Below are 8,058 nucleotides of genomic sequence, written 5' to 3'. Positions count from 1 at the left end.
CTTTGTACATGATTCTTTTCTTCTCTCTTGCTGCTTTTAAGATTCTCTCTTTATCTTTAATTTTTGACAATTTGATTATAATGTGTCTTGGAGTGTTTCTCCCTGGGTCCAGTTTTTCTGGAACTCTCTGTGTTTCCTGGACCTGTAAGTCTATTTCCTTCCCCAAGTTAGGGAAGTTCTGCTTCATTATTTTTTCACATAATTTTTCTATTTGTAGTTCTTCTTCTTTGCCTTCTGGCAATCCTATAATCTGAATATTCGGTCTTTTATAGCTGTCCCAGAGGTTTCTGATCCTCTCTTCACTTTTCTCCCTTTTTGTTTCCTCTTTCTGCACTGGTTGACTGTTCCTTCCCTATGTTCTGATTTGTTGATTTGATCTCTGGTTTTCATTCCCTCACTACTTGTCTTGTATGTGTTTTTGTTCGTTTCAGTATGAGTATCTTTCAATCTTTCCCAGTCTTGTTCCAAATCTTTTGTTAATTCTGTAAGCCACCTTATGACTATAGCTCTGAATTGAGCCTCTGAAAGGTTTCTTATTTGTTCATCTGTCAGAATCTTTATCTGCTGCGTGGTGAGCTGCGTCACTGGGATTTCTATAGTTGTCTGCCTCATTTTGACAGATTTGTGTTTCACTTTGCTTTCTGGGTAGGCTGTAGGGGGTGGAGTCCCATGTACTCGTCACCACTTGGCGACCAGCAGCGATCCACAACCTTTATCACCGCGCTGTGACACTTTGAGTGGGAGCGGGGGTCCAAGGTGGATTCCTGCCATTATTCTCCGCTGGGAGACCGGGATCCATCCCGCCTGCCCTCTGGGCCTCTCCGTCCCAGGCAATGGGGGGGCTGCTTTTCCCAGTGTTGGGATCGCGAGCTGCCAGGACTCGACTGCAGCCGGGATTGTTCCCCCTGTCACTATCCCCGCTGCTACCACAAACGGTGCCATCTGACCTTTCTGCTCCAGTTCCAATTTTGCCCCTCCTACCCATCCGGACAAGCACCGCTGGTTTATAACTTCATACGTTGAGCTTCCATGTAGTTTTATTTTCTGTAATTTATGGTTATCTTTTGTTTTGAGGTAGTTGTATTCCTTTCTAGTTGTAAAGGGAGACCAAGCGTGTCTGTCTAAGCCTCCATCTTGGCTGGAAGTCCACCAGAGGAACTGTTAACTTGAACAGAGGGTCAAAATCAGTTATAAGTTTCAAGAACAACTTTGTTTCAAAGTCTTATTCCAGTTTCATGAGGCTAACGTGAGTTGTATACATTTGCCAGAGCAAATTTGTGCTTGTGATGAACTTAGCCATCAAGTGCTGTGCTGTGTATCTGCTCACAGTCATTTAGAAGCACTGGCAGTGAGCAAAGGAGGGGCTCAGCTTGTCGTACTTCCACTTACTGATCCACATCTGCTGGGAGGTAGGACAGCAAGGCCAGGAAGGAGCCCCTCAATGCACATGGAGTACTTGTGCTCCAGTGGGACAATGGTCCGGATCTTCATTTGCTGGATACTAGGACCATGAGCTCCTTCCGTGTGCTTTAGTGATGCCAGCATACATGTTGGTTCCCTCAGACAGCACTGTGTTGATATCGGTATTGTTTATATTGGTATATCTATGAACACATTTTATAATTTCTAGAAATATGTTTTCTCATAGAACAAAATCTTTTTAAAAATTTATTTATTTTTAAGGAGGGGGGAAGGAGGAAGAAAGAAAGGGAGAGAAACATTGATGTGTGAGAGAAACATGGATCAGCTGCCTCTTGCACATGCCCCAACCAGGAACCAGACAACAACCCAGGCATGTATTCCAGCCAGGAATCAAACTCATGCTTATTGCTTTGCGGGATGACGTGACAACCAACTGAGCCACACCTGCCAGGATTACATTCAAGTACCTTTAGTTCTTCTATTATAAAAAGCAAAAAAGTAGATAAACCTATTTAGTAATTAATGTTTCTTTATTTTACCTTATTTGGAAATGGTCTAGACATTCAGTGAATATCATTTAATTTAGCTAGCAAAACTTTAAATTTATAAGTTATCAGAGAGACTTAGAAAACCACTTTTAAGTAGACATATACTGTAATTGTTAAAGAGTTCACCAAAAAAGACACCTTTTATCTTACTTACATTTAATTTACTTGCTCCAAATAAAGTTTAGATGACTTATGAAAATTTTATATCAAATTATTTTTGTTGCTAACAAATGTTGCAACAGAGATAGCATAAATTTATTTGACTAGTAAACCCAATTGAATAAAAATATTATTTAATGCTGATTATTCTACGGACATGATTATTTAACCAAATCTAACTTTAACCAGCTTTAATATCAAATGTTTTCCCAGACCATTTGATTTTGGAAAGCATTTGGGTTAGTTTCTGTTATGTTTCTGAGAATTCTAAAATAAGCACTTGTTTAAGTAAATTTATAAATTAATAGTCCATTTCAGAGGTAGAAAATAAAAGTTGGAATAAATTAACTGATCTCCTCAAATGGCTCTTTTCTTTTTTTAAAATAAGAATTACCATCCTGAACGTTGCAATTTAAAAGATGGTCCAGCCCTGTCTGGTGTGGGTAGGTGGATTGAGCACTGGCCTGCGAACCCAACGGTCACCAGTTCGGTTCCCAGTCAGGGCACATGCTTGGGTTGAAGGCCAGGCCCTTGGCTGGGGGCATGCAAGAGACAACTGATCAATGATTGATGTTTCTCTTGAGCATCGAAGTTTCTCTCCCTCCCTTCCCCTCTTTCTAAAAATAAATAAATAAAATATTTAAAAATACAATAAAATAAAATAAAATAAAGTAAAAAGATGGCCCAGATAAGAATTCTTGGAGACCAGATATTTACATCTCAGATGTACAGGGAATGAAATGCAAAGTCATCCTTGAAGCACTTTGGTTTACTAAAGCCAATATTTATAAGCATTTTGAGGTGAATAGGGGAGGTTTTGGGACATTAAAAAAAATTAGTGGGCTTTGAATTGTTTCTGAGCCACACCTCTGGTCGTGTAAAGACTTCATTTATAAACAAGGACAGCTATTTTTAATGCCTAAAAAATTGGGTTGCCACCTCAATGGTGGCAAAGAACTGACAAATTTATTCGCCCTTTGTTGGAATTTATCTTTCCCTGTGGATGCAGTTATTATTCAGGCTCTGATATTAACTTCCAATTTGGCTAAATTTCTCATTAAAAAGTTATGAAATATTTTTAAATGTCTTGTCAGGTTTTAGCTGGGGCAAAAAATAAATATTTCTGATGGTTATTAAACAATCTCATGGACCCAAGAAGGCACAATTCCATATTACTATCTTCTAGTCTTTTCCTCTCATAGCCAAAAGGAAGACCTGACAGCCTCATGTCCCTCTCCCTAGTAAGACACATGTCTACTTCCACAGCACAACAGGTAAAAAAGATGCCATCAAAGCTGACATAACATTTTATTTATTTAATTTTTGAAGGCTACATACATATGCAGACATTACATTAAAAAATCAATAGAACCTATCTAAACATTCCCATTTTCATGATCTTATCAACACATTTCCATATTCTTTTAATCTAATTGTAGCATGATTCAGAGCTTCGTCAATGGATTTTGGTACACAGTTCATGAATGCCCATATCAAGGAGTCCTGGAAATTTCTTTTTTTTCTCCTGAGGAAATATACAAACTTTGATGTCACAATTTGTGGCCCAACATTTTGAATTTTGCAGTTTGAAGTCTGAGGCTGCTTGCAGAACGTGACTCTGCTTTTTGCACTTGAAAAGCAACTGAAGAACAAACAGTCTCTCTGTACTGTTTGATTTCTGTTGATAAGTACCCAAAAGCTTTTGTTCTATAAACTAGAACCAGAACAAGGATGTTGAAAAATGCTTAACTAAATGTTACCCATTGTTTTCCTCTCAGAGCCCCACTTGCTTGACCTTTTAGTCGGCTGACCATTAAAAGTCCAGTTACCCAATCAGGAAACAAATAATTTAAGTTTTTGGTCTTGTTTTCCCTAGCAACCAATCCATTTGATGATCAGCTGCTAGTAACTTATACTTTTGGAAAACCCTGTCCTTCCTCTTGCACCTTGGAACCTTTCTTTGGTTCATATGGTGGGTTATATCCTTGATTTGCAAATCATATATGAATAAAACTCTCTTAATTTTTTGAAATTTTGTTAACAATACCCTGACCATTTTACCCACCTTGAGAAAGAAGGGTTTGAGTCCCCAGAAAGAGGTCAAGCTAGGGGTCCCTGGCCTGATTATCAACCTTTAACTTGATTTAACCAGCCTGACTATTGCTCTAAGGGATTTCTGCTCAGGGTTCTCATTGTAATCACTTCCTTCCACTATTTTAAATCTCTACACTGGGATAAATAGAGCAGTCTTGTTTGGGGCCTTTTAGTATCAGGGTGAGGCAGGCATTCTGGGGGGTCCAGAGGCCCAAGGCTCTGAGACCTACTGCAGGTTCCTGTCTTTAAAAGTAAGTAATTTAAACACAAGCCACGGGAAGTTTAAGGTCAAAGTGAGTTTATTAGTGAAACAATGAGACAAAAAATGGGCTACTTCACAGACAAAGCAGGTCCCCTTTTGTGAAATTCGCTTCCTTTATAGAGTTTCATTGAATCAGGGTTAGGGTAGTAAGTGAGGGGGAGAAACGTTCAGGATCTTTCTGTGAAAGGGGTGAAAATTTCTCAGAGGAGCTTCGTGGGCCATTTTGTGCTCTTATATGGGCTTTCCAATTCTGATCATGGTGGTTCAGAGTGTGTCATTAAATTTATTAAAATGAGTGTATAATGAAGCTAGGGGTTACATTTAGGTGAAATTAGTCACCACATTGAATGAAGCTGGTGTCTCTGCACGTTTTAAGCCATAAATCCAGTGGGAGGTGGTCTTCCTTTCTCTTGACAGATCCTGTAGCTCTTAATGATTGCTGCTGTTCCAACACATGCCCTCTCTCAGGGGCACTGAAGCAGGTCAATTTGGCCTACTCAACCTTTGGAAGGGTTTTACTAAAACTTTGCTTTTAACCCCAGTAATGTCCATTTTATTTAGCCCAATATTTTTTTTCTAATTGGAAGATTTCTCATATTAGCTATTGTAATTTTAGGTTATAATTTTCTTGAGGGCCGGCAGCACATTGGTAGTCCCATGTTTCTGTCTGTCTATATTTTGGAGCTTCCAACCTGAAAGTTACCAAGTTGAGTTCTTAGGACATAAAATTTTAGTTTGTCTTTTAAGAAGATTTTTGGCATTCTTTTTCTTTCATTTTTCTTCTTAAGTGCTGGATGAGGTGGCAGTGGCAACAGGACAAGCACATTCTTGTGTGGGGGATAAAAATTGGAAGGGCTACCTTGGGAGTAAGCAATCCCAGCCCCAAGCCAGACCACACAATCCAGGGTTCCAACACTTGGAAGATAAATCTCTATAACTTCTAGCTGTAAAAACCAGTGGGTGTTGGGGTGGTGGAGGAAACTGCCAGATTTTCAGAAAACTTTGATTAAAGGGCCCACATGGTCCTAAAAAGCACACGGACCCACATATTCTGGGATTTACACCAGGGCAACAACTGGAAGAGCACCAGTCACAGACAGGGATTGGGTGAAGTGACTGGCAATGGGGTGAGTGCTGGGCAAATCCCTGGAAGTCAAGCAATGGCACAGTCTTCTCCCTGAGCCCCACACCACACAGAGCCACAAAGTAGTGAAGTGAGTTGCCCTACCCTGGTGATTACCTAACGCTCTACCACACACAATTTACAGATGCCATTTACAGGGAGTCAAAACAGCTCTACCTAATACACAGAAACAAACAAAGGGAGGCTGAAAATTTGAGGAGACAAAGAAATATGGCCCAAATGAAAGAACAGAGCAAAACCTTGGGAAAAATAACTAAACAAAATGAAGATAGCCAACATATCAGATGCAGAGTTCAAAACACTGGCCATCAGGATACTAAAAGAATTAATTGAGTATGGCAACAACATAAAGGAAGAAATGAAGGTTGCACTAAGTGAAATACAGAAAAATCTACAGGGAATCAGCAGTGAAGGGAAGGGAGCCAGGATTCAAATCAACAGTTTGGAACATAAGGAAGGAATAAACATTTAACTAGAACAGAAAGAAAAAAACAAGAATTAAAAAAAAACTGAGGATAGTATAAGGAGATGTTGGGATATCTCCAAACATGTTTACGTCTGAATAGTAGGGGTGCCAGAAGGAGAAGAGAAAGAGCATGAAATTGAAAACTTATGTGAAAAAGTAATGAAGGAAAACTTCCCTAATTTGGGGGAGGAAATAGACATACAAGTCCAAGGAGCACAGAGAGTCCCAAACAAGTTGGACCCAAAGAGGAACACACCAAGTCGTTGTCGTCGTCGGCAGCCGTCCGTCTCGAGAGACGATGGTGTAGCTTCTTAAGAGTCTATCTGCACCGCCGAGAATGGTCGTGCAGTCCGACTCGGGAGTGACACGGTATCTGTCTCCTCCCGTGTTAAGTCGACATCTTGCGATGACGCTGGAGTGTCCTCTCCAGTGAAGCTGAAGCTACAGAGCCTGGGCAGGGTGATATGGAGGGTCTGCTGTTGCCCATGCAGCAGACCCCCCCTCTCTTCGCAGCTGAAGGGTCCAAGGGAAAGACGGAGTCAATACAGCTTGGCTTCAGGTGCGCCGCAGGAGTTGCCGGTGTTGACTACAACGTCAAACCGCCTTAGGGACTCCGGCTCCGGATTTTCTGTTGGGGTTTACTCCCTTAGCCTTTCCCCTAAAGAGGTATGCCGCAAGGCAGCGGAGGTTTTTTGGAGTCAGAGTTTTCCTTCTCTGATGTGCCCTGACTGGAAGATCGAACCAGCGACACTTAGCTCGCAGGCCGACGCTCAATCCACTGAGCCAAACCAGCCAGGGGCAACACCAAGTCACATCATAATTAAAATGCCAAAGGTTAAAGAGAAAGAGAGAATCTTAAAAGCAGCAGTGAGCTACCTACAAAGGAGTTCCTATAAGATTATCAGCTGATTTCTCAAAAGAAGCTTTGCAGGCAAGAAGGGACTAGCAAGAAATATTCAAAGTAATGAAAAGCAAGGACCTCCAACCAAGATTACAGTACTCTATCTAGCAATGCTATCATTTAGAATAGAAGGGCAGATACAGTGCTTCCCAGACAAGGTAAAGGTAAAGGAGTTCGACATCACCAAGCCATTATTATGTGAAACGTTAAAGGGACTTATTTAAGAAAAGGAAGAAGATTAAAACTATGAACATTAAAATGACAACAAACTCACAACTATCAACAACTGAATCTAAAAAACAAAAAAACTAAGCAAACAACCAGAACAGGAACAGAATCATAGGTATGGGGATCATTTGGAGGGTTATTGGCTGGGAGAGGGAAGGGGGAGCATGGGGGAATGGTGCAGGGATTAAAAAGCATAATTAGTAGGAATAAAATAGACAGGGGGAAGTTAAGAATAGTATAAGAAAGGGTGAAGCCAAAGAACTTTTATGCATGACTCATGGACAAAAACTAAGGGGGGTGGGATTGCTAGAAGAAAGGGGGCTGCTGGGCAGAGAGGAACAAAGGGGGGGAAATTGGTACAACTCTAATAACACAATCAGTATAATATGCTAAAAATAAATAAATAGATAGATAGATAAATAAATAAATTAATGAATAAATACAAGTGAGATCACAGATGCAGTCCCCAACTTCCACAAATTATGCAGCTGAGTTTCCCACATTTGGGGAAAAAGCAGGGGTCAGCACACCAGGAGTGCAAGAGGTGAGCCTCGCCCTGGGAAAACCACCTTCATGATCATGGTGTCTCGCCAGGTAAGTATAAAGTGTTCTGTGTCTTGGGCTAAAGCAATTTTAGTTTCAGGCTCAAGAGAAACTTCACCCCTCCCTTTCACTACCTAAGAAGAACTTGAATTAGGGGCCTTGCTCATAACAGATAATCAGCTATAACTTATTCCTATCTTAGCATGTCCTATATTATACCCTTGTTCCCATTCGATTTCTGCACCTCAAGAGAAGTTCCCATACATACCTGTGTATTAAATTTGGTTATTT

At 40.6% G+C, this 8,058-nt stretch overlaps 1 non-coding gene across 1 annotated transcript; it reads right to left on the bottom strand.

Annotated features, from left to right (window-relative positions):
* Window positions 1-7,668: 7,668 nt before the first annotated feature.
* Window positions 7,669-7,826, bottom strand: LOC150019244 (U1 spliceosomal RNA). Its single transcript, XR_016509588.1, has one exon. It is a non-coding gene; the product is annotated as a U1 spliceosomal RNA (small nuclear RNA).
* Between the last annotated feature and the right edge of the window lie 232 nt (window positions 7,827-8,058).

Source organism: Furipterus horrens, unplaced genomic scaffold, assembly GCF_987537825.1.
Source record: "Furipterus horrens unplaced genomic scaffold, mFurHor1.1.pri manual_scaffold_2, whole genome shotgun sequence".
NCBI classification, from domain to species: Eukaryota; Metazoa; Chordata; class Mammalia; order Chiroptera; family Furipteridae; genus Furipterus; species Furipterus horrens.
Note: the sequence above shows the minus strand (reverse complement) of the source record. Positions and strands in the feature narration are given on the sequence as shown.